General features: G+C 46.4%; 19 non-coding genes and 12 pseudogenes across 19 annotated transcripts; all 31 read left to right on the top strand.

Annotated features, from left to right (window-relative positions):
• Nucleotides 1-106, top strand: part of LOC140345396 (5S ribosomal RNA) — a 119-nt pseudogene extending 13 nt beyond the window's left edge.
• Nucleotides 107-252: 146 nt separating this feature from the next.
• LOC140345350 (5S ribosomal RNA) lies at nucleotides 253-371 on the top strand (annotated as a pseudogene).
• Nucleotides 372-517: 146 nt separating this feature from the next.
• LOC140345673 (5S ribosomal RNA) lies at nucleotides 518-636 on the top strand. Its single transcript, XR_011923955.1, has one exon. It is a non-coding gene; the product is annotated as a 5S ribosomal RNA (ribosomal RNA).
• Nucleotides 637-782: 146 nt separating this feature from the next.
• Nucleotides 783-901, top strand: LOC140345672 (5S ribosomal RNA). Its single transcript, XR_011923954.1, has one exon. It is a non-coding gene; the product is annotated as a 5S ribosomal RNA (ribosomal RNA).
• Nucleotides 902-1,047: 146 nt separating this feature from the next.
• LOC140345671 (5S ribosomal RNA) lies at nucleotides 1,048-1,166 on the top strand. Its single transcript, XR_011923953.1, has one exon. It is a non-coding gene; the product is annotated as a 5S ribosomal RNA (ribosomal RNA).
• A 146-nt stretch (nucleotides 1,167-1,312) lies between these two features.
• LOC140345670 (5S ribosomal RNA) lies at nucleotides 1,313-1,431 on the top strand. The gene has a single exon (XR_011923952.1). It is a non-coding gene; the product is annotated as a 5S ribosomal RNA (ribosomal RNA).
• A 146-nt stretch (nucleotides 1,432-1,577) lies between these two features.
• On the top strand, nucleotides 1,578-1,696 carry LOC140345668 (5S ribosomal RNA). The gene has a single exon (XR_011923951.1). It is a non-coding gene; the product is annotated as a 5S ribosomal RNA (ribosomal RNA).
• A 146-nt stretch (nucleotides 1,697-1,842) lies between these two features.
• On the top strand, nucleotides 1,843-1,961 carry LOC140345667 (5S ribosomal RNA). Its single transcript, XR_011923950.1, has one exon. It is a non-coding gene; the product is annotated as a 5S ribosomal RNA (ribosomal RNA).
• A 145-nt stretch (nucleotides 1,962-2,106) lies between these two features.
• LOC140384008 (5S ribosomal RNA) lies at nucleotides 2,107-2,225 on the top strand. Its single transcript, XR_011932709.1, has one exon. It is a non-coding gene; the product is annotated as a 5S ribosomal RNA (ribosomal RNA).
• A 146-nt stretch (nucleotides 2,226-2,371) lies between these two features.
• Nucleotides 2,372-2,490, top strand: LOC140345666 (5S ribosomal RNA). The gene has a single exon (XR_011923949.1). It is a non-coding gene; the product is annotated as a 5S ribosomal RNA (ribosomal RNA).
• A 146-nt stretch (nucleotides 2,491-2,636) lies between these two features.
• LOC140345664 (5S ribosomal RNA) lies at nucleotides 2,637-2,755 on the top strand. Its single transcript, XR_011923947.1, has one exon. It is a non-coding gene; the product is annotated as a 5S ribosomal RNA (ribosomal RNA).
• A 145-nt stretch (nucleotides 2,756-2,900) lies between these two features.
• On the top strand, nucleotides 2,901-3,019 carry LOC140384007 (5S ribosomal RNA). The gene has a single exon (XR_011932708.1). It is a non-coding gene; the product is annotated as a 5S ribosomal RNA (ribosomal RNA).
• Nucleotides 3,020-3,165: 146 nt separating this feature from the next.
• Nucleotides 3,166-3,284, top strand: LOC140384192 (5S ribosomal RNA). The gene has a single exon (XR_011932875.1). It is a non-coding gene; the product is annotated as a 5S ribosomal RNA (ribosomal RNA).
• Nucleotides 3,285-3,430: 146 nt separating this feature from the next.
• Nucleotides 3,431-3,549, top strand: LOC140345663 (5S ribosomal RNA). The gene has a single exon (XR_011923946.1). It is a non-coding gene; the product is annotated as a 5S ribosomal RNA (ribosomal RNA).
• Nucleotides 3,550-3,707: 158 nt separating this feature from the next.
• Nucleotides 3,708-3,826, top strand: LOC140345662 (5S ribosomal RNA). The gene has a single exon (XR_011923945.1). It is a non-coding gene; the product is annotated as a 5S ribosomal RNA (ribosomal RNA).
• A 146-nt stretch (nucleotides 3,827-3,972) lies between these two features.
• On the top strand, nucleotides 3,973-4,091 carry LOC140345661 (5S ribosomal RNA). The gene has a single exon (XR_011923944.1). It is a non-coding gene; the product is annotated as a 5S ribosomal RNA (ribosomal RNA).
• Nucleotides 4,092-4,298: 207 nt separating this feature from the next.
• LOC140345395 (5S ribosomal RNA) lies at nucleotides 4,299-4,417 on the top strand (annotated as a pseudogene).
• A 146-nt stretch (nucleotides 4,418-4,563) lies between these two features.
• Nucleotides 4,564-4,682, top strand: LOC140345394 (5S ribosomal RNA; annotated as a pseudogene).
• Nucleotides 4,683-4,829: 147 nt separating this feature from the next.
• Nucleotides 4,830-4,948, top strand: LOC140384190 (5S ribosomal RNA). Its single transcript, XR_011932874.1, has one exon. It is a non-coding gene; the product is annotated as a 5S ribosomal RNA (ribosomal RNA).
• Nucleotides 4,949-5,094: 146 nt separating this feature from the next.
• LOC140345348 (5S ribosomal RNA) lies at nucleotides 5,095-5,213 on the top strand (annotated as a pseudogene).
• Nucleotides 5,214-5,370: 157 nt separating this feature from the next.
• On the top strand, nucleotides 5,371-5,489 carry LOC140345393 (5S ribosomal RNA; annotated as a pseudogene).
• A 146-nt stretch (nucleotides 5,490-5,635) lies between these two features.
• LOC140345347 (5S ribosomal RNA) lies at nucleotides 5,636-5,754 on the top strand (annotated as a pseudogene).
• A 146-nt stretch (nucleotides 5,755-5,900) lies between these two features.
• LOC140345392 (5S ribosomal RNA) lies at nucleotides 5,901-6,019 on the top strand (annotated as a pseudogene).
• Nucleotides 6,020-6,165: 146 nt separating this feature from the next.
• On the top strand, nucleotides 6,166-6,284 carry LOC140384189 (5S ribosomal RNA). The gene has a single exon (XR_011932873.1). It is a non-coding gene; the product is annotated as a 5S ribosomal RNA (ribosomal RNA).
• Nucleotides 6,285-6,430: 146 nt separating this feature from the next.
• Nucleotides 6,431-6,549, top strand: LOC140345391 (5S ribosomal RNA; annotated as a pseudogene).
• A 156-nt stretch (nucleotides 6,550-6,705) lies between these two features.
• On the top strand, nucleotides 6,706-6,824 carry LOC140345271 (5S ribosomal RNA; annotated as a pseudogene).
• A 146-nt stretch (nucleotides 6,825-6,970) lies between these two features.
• LOC140345390 (5S ribosomal RNA) lies at nucleotides 6,971-7,089 on the top strand (annotated as a pseudogene).
• Nucleotides 7,090-7,235: 146 nt separating this feature from the next.
• LOC140384001 (5S ribosomal RNA) lies at nucleotides 7,236-7,354 on the top strand. Its single transcript, XR_011932703.1, has one exon. It is a non-coding gene; the product is annotated as a 5S ribosomal RNA (ribosomal RNA).
• A 146-nt stretch (nucleotides 7,355-7,500) lies between these two features.
• On the top strand, nucleotides 7,501-7,619 carry LOC140345660 (5S ribosomal RNA). The gene has a single exon (XR_011923943.1). It is a non-coding gene; the product is annotated as a 5S ribosomal RNA (ribosomal RNA).
• A 157-nt stretch (nucleotides 7,620-7,776) lies between these two features.
• Nucleotides 7,777-7,895, top strand: LOC140345389 (5S ribosomal RNA; annotated as a pseudogene).
• A 146-nt stretch (nucleotides 7,896-8,041) lies between these two features.
• LOC140384188 (5S ribosomal RNA) lies at nucleotides 8,042-8,160 on the top strand. Its single transcript, XR_011932872.1, has one exon. It is a non-coding gene; the product is annotated as a 5S ribosomal RNA (ribosomal RNA).
• Nucleotides 8,161-8,200: the final 40 nt, after the last annotated feature.

Raw genomic sequence — 8,200 nt, 5'->3', positions numbered from 1 at the left:
CCACCCTGGACCAGCCCGATCTCGTTTGATCTCGGAAGCCAAGCGGGGTTGGGCCTTGTTAGTACTTGGATGGAACACCGCCTGGGAATACCAGGTGCTGTGAGCATTTTCACACTTTTTCACCCGTCAAAAAAAAAAAAAGAAGTTTTTCATTGAGATATCCCAATTTTGACCGAGCAAGTGGCGTGAAGGTACTCTTCACGAAAAGACAGTGTTTGATATAAAAAAGGCCGTTTTGACCTGGAACATTTCGCTCACGGCCATACCACCCTGGACCAGCCCAATCTCGTTTGATCTCGGAAGCCAAGCGGGGTTGGGCCTTGTTAGTACTTGGATGGGAGACCGCCTGGGAATACCAGGTGCTGTGAGCATTTTCACACTTTTTCACCCGTCAAAAAAAAAAAAAGAAGTTTTTCATTGAGATATCCCAATTTTGACCGAGCAAGTGGCGTGAAGGTACTCTTCACGAAAAGACAGTGTTTGATATAAAAAAGGCCGTTTTGACCTGGAACATTTCGCTCACGGCCATACCACCCTGGACCAGCCCGATCTCGTCTGATCTCGGAAGCCAAGCAGGGTTGGGCCTGGTTAGTACTTGGATGGGAGACCGCCTGGGAATACCAGGTGCTGTGAGCATTTTCACACTTTTTCACCCGTCAAAAAAAAAAGAAGAAGTTTTTCATTGAGATATCCCAATTTTGACCGAGCAAGTGGCGTGAAGGTACTCTTCACGAAAAGACAGTGTTTGATATAAAAAAGGCCGTTTTGACCTGGAACATTTCGCTCACGGCCATACCACCCTGGACCAGCCCGATCTCGTCTGATCTCGGAAGCCAAGCAGGGTTGGGCCTGGTTAGTACTTGGATGGGAGACCGCCTGGGAATACCAGGTGCTGTGAGCATTTTCACACTTTTTCACCTGTCAAAAAAAAAAAAAGAAGTTTTTCATTGAGATATCCCAATTTTGACCGAGCAAGTGGCGTGAAGGTACTCTTCACGAAAAGACAGTGTTTGATATAAAAAAGGCCGTTTTGACCTGGAACATTTCGCTCACGGCCATACCACCCTGGACCAGCCCGATCTCGTCTGATCTCGGAAGCCAAGCAGGGTTGGGCCTGGTTAGTACTTGGATGGGAGACCGCCTGGGAATACCAGGTGCTGTGAGCATTTTCACACTTTTTCACCCGTCAAAAAAAAAAAAAGAAGTTTTTCATTGAGATATCCCAATTTTGACCGAGCAAGTGGCGTGAAGGTACTCTTCACGAAAAGACAGTGTTTGATATAAAAAAGGCCGTTTTGACCTGGAACATTTCGCTCACGGCCATACCACCCTGGACCAGCCCGATCTCGTCTGATCTCGGAAGCCAAGCAGGGTTGGGCCTGGTTAGTACTTGGATGGGAGACCGCCTGGGAATACCAGGTGCTGTGAGCATTTTCACACTTTTTCACCCGTCAAAAAAAAAAAAAGAAGTTTTTCATTGAGATATCCCAATTTTGACCGAGCAAGTGGCGTGAAGGTACTCTTCACGAAAAGACAGTGTTTGATATAAAAAAGGCCGTTTTGACCTGGAACATTTCGCTCACGGCCATACCACCCTGGACCAGCCCGATCTCGTCTGATCTCGGAAGCCAAGCAGGGTTGGGCCTGGTTAGTACTTGGATGGGAGACCGCCTGGGAATACCAGGTGCTGTGAGCATTTTCACACTTTTTCACCCGTCAAAAAAAAAAAAAGAAGTTTTTCATTGAGATATCCCAATTTTGACCGAGCAAGTGGCGTGAAGGTACTCTTCACGAAAAGACAGTGTTTGATATAAAAAAGGCCGTTTTGACCTGGAACATTTCGCTCACGGCCATACCACCCTGGACCAGCCCGATCTCGTCTGATCTCGGAAGCCAAGCAGGGTTGGGCCTGGTTAGTACTTGGATGGGAGACCGCCTGGGAATACCAGGTGCTGTGAGCATTTTCACACTTTTTCACCTGTCAAAAAAAAAAAAGAAGTTTTTCATTGAGATATCCCAATTTTGACCGAGCAAGTGGCGTGAAGGTACTCTTCACGAAAAGACAGTGTTTGATATAAAAAAGGCCGTTTTGACCTGGAACATTTCGCTTACGGCCATACCACCCTGGACCAGCCCGATCTCGTCTGATCTCGGAAGCCAAGCAGGGTTGGGCCTGGTTAGTACTTGGATGGGAGACCGCCTGGGAATACCAGGTGCTGTGAGCATTTTCACACTTTTTCACCCGTCAAAAAAAAAAAAAGAAGTTTTTCATTGAGATATCCCAATTTTGACCGAGCAAGTGGCGTGAAGGTACTCTTCACGAAAAGACAGTGTTTGATATAAAAAAGGCCGTTTTGACCTGGAACATTTCGCTCACGGCCATACCACCCTGGACCAGCCCGATCTCGTCTGATCTCGGAAGCCAAGCAGGGTTGGGCCTGGTTAGTACTTGGATGGGAGACCGCCTGGGAATACCAGGTGCTGTGAGCATTTTCACACTTTTTCACCCGTCAAAAAAAAAAAAAGAAGTTTTTCATTGAGATATCCCAATTTTGACCGAGCAAGTGGCGTGAAGGTACTCTTCACGAAAAGACAGTGTTTGATATAAAAAAGGCCGTTTTGACCTGGAACATTTCGCTCACGGCCATACCACCCTGGACCAGCCCGATCTCGTCTGATCTCGGAAGCCAAGCAGGGTTGGGCCTGGTTAGTACTTGGATGGGAGACCGCCTGGGAATACCAGGTGCTGTGAGCATTTTCACACTTTTTCACCTGTCAAAAAAAAAAAAGAAGTTTTTCATTGAGATATCCCAATTTTGACCGAGCAAGTGGCGTGAAGGTACTCTTCACGAAAAGACAGTGTTTGATATAAAAAAGGCCGTTTTGACCTGGAACATTTCGCTTACGGCCATACCACCCTGGACCAGCCCGATCTCGTCTGATCTCGGAAGCCAAGCAGGGTTGGGCCTGGTTAGTACTTGGATGGGAGACCGCCTGGGAATACCAGGTGCTGTGAGCATTTTCACACTTTTTCACCCGTCAAAAAAAAAAAAAGAAGTTTTTCATTGAGATATCCCAATTTTGACCGAGCAAGTGGCGTGAAGGTACTCTTCACGAAAAGACAGTGTTTGATATAAAAAAGGCCGTTTTGACCTGGAACATTTCGCTCACGGCCATACCACCCTGGACCAGCCCGATCTCGTCTGATCTCGGAAGCCAAGCAGGGTTGGGCCTTGTTAGTACTTGGATGGGAGACCGCCTGGGAATACCAGGTGCTGTGAGCATTTTCACACTTTTTCACCCGTCAAAAAAAAAAAAAGAAGTTTTTCATTGAGATATCCCAATTTTGACCGAGCAAGTGGCGTGAAGGTACTCTTCACGAAAAGACAGTGTTTGATATAAAAAAGGCCGTTTTGACCTGGAACATTTCGCTCACGGCCATACCACCCTGGACCAGCCCGATCTCGTCTGATCTCGGAAGCCAAGCAGGGTTGGGCCTGGTTAGTACTTGGATGGGAGACCGCCTGGGAATACCAGGTGCTGTGAGCATTTTCACACTTTTTCACCTGTCAAAAAAAAAAAAAAAAAAAAAAAAATAAGTTTTTCATTGAGATATCCCAATTTTGACCGAGCAAGTGGCGTGAAGGTACTCTTCACGAAAAGACAGTGTTTGATATAAAAAAGGCCGTTTTGACCTGGAACATTTCGCTCACGGCCATACCACCCTGGACCAGCCCGATCTCGTCTGATCTCGGAAGCCAAGCAGGGTTGGGCCTGGTTAGTACTTGGATGGGAGACCGCCTGGGAATACCAGGTGCTGTGAGCATTTTCACACTTTTTCACCCGTCAAAAAAAAAAAAAGAAGTTTTTCATTGAGATATCCCAATTTTGACCGAGCAAGTGGCGTGAAGGTACTCTTCACGAAAAGACAGTGTTTGATATAAAAAAGGCCGTTTTGACCTGGAACATTTCGCTCACGGCCATACCACCCTGGACCAGCCCGATCTCGTCTGATCTCGGAAGCCAAGCAGGGTTGGGCCTGGTTAGTACTTGGATGGGAGACCGCCTGGGAATACCAGGTGCTGTGAGCATTTTCACACTTTTTCACCTGTCAAAAAAAAAAAAAAAAAAAAAAAAATAAGTTTTTCATTGAGATATCCCAATTTTGACCGAGCAAGTGGCGTGAAGGTACTCTTCACGAAAAGACAGTGTTTGATATAAAAAAGGCCGTTTTGACCTGGAACATTTCGCTCACGGCAAAAAAAGCCATTTATACGAGTTTTGACCTGGAACATTTCGCTCACGGCCATACCACCCTGGACCAGCCCGATCTCGTTTGATCTCGGAAGCCAAGCGGGGTTGGGCCTTGTTAGTACTTGGATGGAACACCGCCTGGGAATACCAGGTGCTGTGAGCATTTTCACACTTTTTCACCCGTCAAAAAAAAAAAAAGAAGTTTTTCATTGAGATATCCCAATTTTGACCGAGCAAGTGGCGTGAAGGTACTCTTCACGAAAAGACAGTGTTTGATATAAAAAAGGCCGTTTTGACCTGGAACATTTCGCTCACGGCCATACCACCCTGGACCAGCCCGATCTCGTTTGATCTCGGAAGCCAAGCGGGGTTGGGCCTTGTTAGTACTTGGATGGAACACCGCCTGGGAATACCAGGTGCTGTGAGCATTTTCACACTTTTTCACCCGTCAAAAAAAAAAAAAAGAAGTTTTTCATTGAGATATCCCAATTTTGACCGAGCAAGTGGCGTGAAGGTACTCTTCACGAAAAGACAGTGTTTGATATAAAAAAGGCCGTTTTGACCTGGAACATTTCGCTCACGGCCATACCACCCTGGACCAGCCCGATCTCGTCTGATCTCGGAAGCCAAGCAGGGTTGGGCCTTGTTAGTACTTGGATGGGAGACCGCCTGGGAATACCAGGTGCTGTGAGCATTTTCACACTTTTTCACCCGTCAAAAAAAAAAAAAGAAGTTTTTCATTGAGATATCCCAATTTTGACCGAGCAAGTGGCGTGAAGGTACTCTTCACGAAAAGACAGTGTTTGATATAAAAAAGGCCGTTTTGACCTGGAACATTTCGCTCACGGCCATACCACCCTGGACCAGCCCAATCTCGTTTGATCTCGGAAGCCAAGCGGGGTTGGGCCTTGTTAGTACTTGGATGGGAGACCGCCTGGGAATACCAGGTGCTGTGAGCATTTTCACACTTTTTCACCTGTCAAAAAAAAAAAAAAAAAAAAAAAAGAAGTTTTTCATTGAGATATCCCAATTTTGACCGAGCAAGTGGCGTGAAGGTACTCTTCACGAAAAGACAGTGTTTGATATAAAAAAGGCCGTTTTGACCTGGAACATTTCGCTCACGGCCATACCACCCTGGACCAGCCCGATCTCGTTTGATCTCGGAAGCCAAGCGGGGTTGGGCCTTGTTAGTACTTGGATGGAACACCGCCTGGGAATACCAGGTGCTGTGAGCATTTTCACACTTTTTCACCCGTCAAAAAAAAAAAAAGAAGTTTTTCATTGAGATATCCCAATTTTGACCGAGCAAGTGGCGTGAAGGTACTCTTCACGAAAAGACAGTGTTTGATATAAAAAAGGCCGTTTTGACCTGGAACATTTCGCTCACGGCCATACCACCCTGGACCAGCCCAATCTCGTTTGATCTCGGAAGCCAAGCGGGGTTGGGCCTTGTTAGTACTTGGATGGGAGACCGCCTGGGAATACCAGGTGCTGTGAGCATTTTCACACTTTTTCACCCGTCAAAAAAAAAAAAAGAAGTTTTTCATTGAGATATCCCAATTTTGACCGAGCAAGTGGCGTGAAGGTATTTTTCACGAAAAGACAGTGTTTGATATAAAAAAGGCCGTTTTGACCTGGAACATTTCGCTCACGGCCATACCACCCTGGACCAGCCCGATCTCGTTTGATCTCGGAAGCCAAGCGGGGTTGGGCCTTGTTAGTACTTGGATGGAACACCGCCTGGGAATACCAGGTGCTGTGAGCATTTTCACACTTTTTCACCCGTCAAAAAAAAAAAAAGAAGTTTTTCATTGAGATATCCCAATTTTGACCGAGCAAGTGGCGTGAAGGTACTCTTCACGAAAAGACAGTGTTTGATATAAAAAAGGCCGTTTTGACCTGGAACATTTCGCTCACGGCCATACCACCCTGGACCAGCCCGATCTCGTCTGATCTCGGAAGCCAAGCAGGGTTGGGCCTTGTTAGTACTTGGATGGGAGACCGCCTGGGAATACCAGGTGCTGTGAGCATTTTCACACTTTTTCACCCGTCAAAAAAAAAAAAAGAAGTTTTTCATTGAGATATCCCAATTTTGACCGAGCAAGTGGCGTGAAGGTATTTTTCACGAAAAGACAGTGTTTGATATAAAAAAGGCCGTTTTGACCTGGAACATTTCGCTCACGGCCATACCACCCTGGACCAGCCCGATCTCGTTTGATCTCGGAAGCCAAGCGGGGTTGGGCCTTGTTAGTACTTGGATGGAACACCGCCTGGGAATACCAGGTGCTGTGAGCATTTTCACACTTTTTCACCCGTCAAAAAAAAAAAAAGAAGTTTTTCATTGAGATATCCCAATTTTGACCGAGCAAGTGGCGTGAAGGTACTCTTCACGAAAAGACAGTGTTTGATGCAAAAAAAGCCATTTATACGAGTTTTGACCTGGAACATTTCGCTCACGGCCATACCACCCTGGAACAGCCCGATCTCGTTTGATCTCGGAAGCCAAGCGGGGTTGGGCCTTGTTAGTACTTGGATGGAACACCGCCTGGGAATACCAGGTGCTGTGAGCATTTTCACACTTTTTCACCCGTCAAAAAAAAAAAAAGAAGTTTTTCATTGAGATATCCCAATTTTGACCGAGCAAGTGGCGTGAAGGTACTCTTCACGAAAAGACAGTGTTTGATATAAAAAAGGCCGTTTTGACCTGGAACATTTCGCTCACGGCCATACCACCCTGGACCAGCCCGATCTCGTTTGATCTCGGAAGCCAAGCGGGGTTGGGCCTTGTTAGTACTTGGATGGAACACCGCCTGGGAATACCAGGTGCTGTGAGCATTTTCACACTTTTTCACCCGTCAAAAAAAAAAAAAGAAGTTTTTCATTGAGATATCCCAATTTTGACCGAGCAAGTGGCGTGAAGGTACTCTTCACGAAAAGACAGTGTTTGATATAAAAAAGGCCGTTTTGACCTGGAACATTTCGCTCACGGCCATACCACCCTGGACCAGCCCGATCTCGTTTGATCTCGGAAGCCAAGCAGGGTTGGGCCTGGTTAGTACTTGGATGGGAGACCGCCTGGGAATACCAGGTGCTGTGAGCATTTTCACACTTTTTCACCCGTCAAAAAAAAAAAAAGAAGTTTTTCATTGAGATATCCCAATTTTGACCGAGCAAGTGGCGTGAAGGTACTCTTCACGAAAAGACAGTGTTTGATATAAAAAAGGCCGTTTTGACCTGGAACATTTCGCTCACGGCCATACCACCCTGGACCAGCCCGATCTCGTCTGATCTCGGAAGCCAAGCAGGGTTGGGCCTGGTTAGTACTTGGATGGGAGACCGCCTGGGAATACCAGGTGCTGTGAGCATTTTCACACTTTTTCACCTGTCAAAAAAAAAAAAAAAAAAAAAAAAGAAGTTTTTCATTGAGATATCCCAATTTTGACCGAGCAAGTGGCGTGAAGGTACTCTTCACGAAAAGACAGTGTTTGATATAATAAAGGCCGTTTTGACCTGGAACATTTCGCTCACGGCCATACCACCCTGGACCAGCCCGATCTCGTTTGATCTCGGAAGCCAAGCGGGGTTGGGCCTTGTTAGTACTTGGATGGAACACCGCCTGGGAATACCAGGTGCTGTGAGCATTTTCACACTTTTTCACCCGTCAAAAAAAAAAAAAGAAGTTTTTCATTGAGATATCCCAATTTTGACCGAGCAAGTGGCGTGAAGGTACTCTTCACGAAAAGACAGTGTTTGATATAAAAAAGGCCGTTTTGACCTGGAACATTTCGCTCACGGCCATACCACCCTGGACCAGCCCGATCTCGTCTGATCTCGGAAGCCAAGCAGGGTTGGGCCTTGTTAGTACTTGGATGGGAGACCGCCTGGGAATACCAGGTGCTGTGAGCATTTTCACACTTTTTCACCCGTCAAAAAAAAAAAAAGAAGT

The sequence above is a fragment of the Eucyclogobius newberryi genome, unplaced genomic scaffold, assembly GCF_026437365.1.
Source record: "Eucyclogobius newberryi isolate DKJ021-1_F unplaced genomic scaffold, fEucNew1.0.hap1 SCAF_56, whole genome shotgun sequence".
Taxonomy (NCBI): domain Eukaryota; kingdom Metazoa; phylum Chordata; class Actinopteri; order Gobiiformes; family Gobiidae; genus Eucyclogobius; species Eucyclogobius newberryi.
Note: the sequence above shows the minus strand (reverse complement) of the source record. Positions and strands in the feature narration are given on the sequence as shown.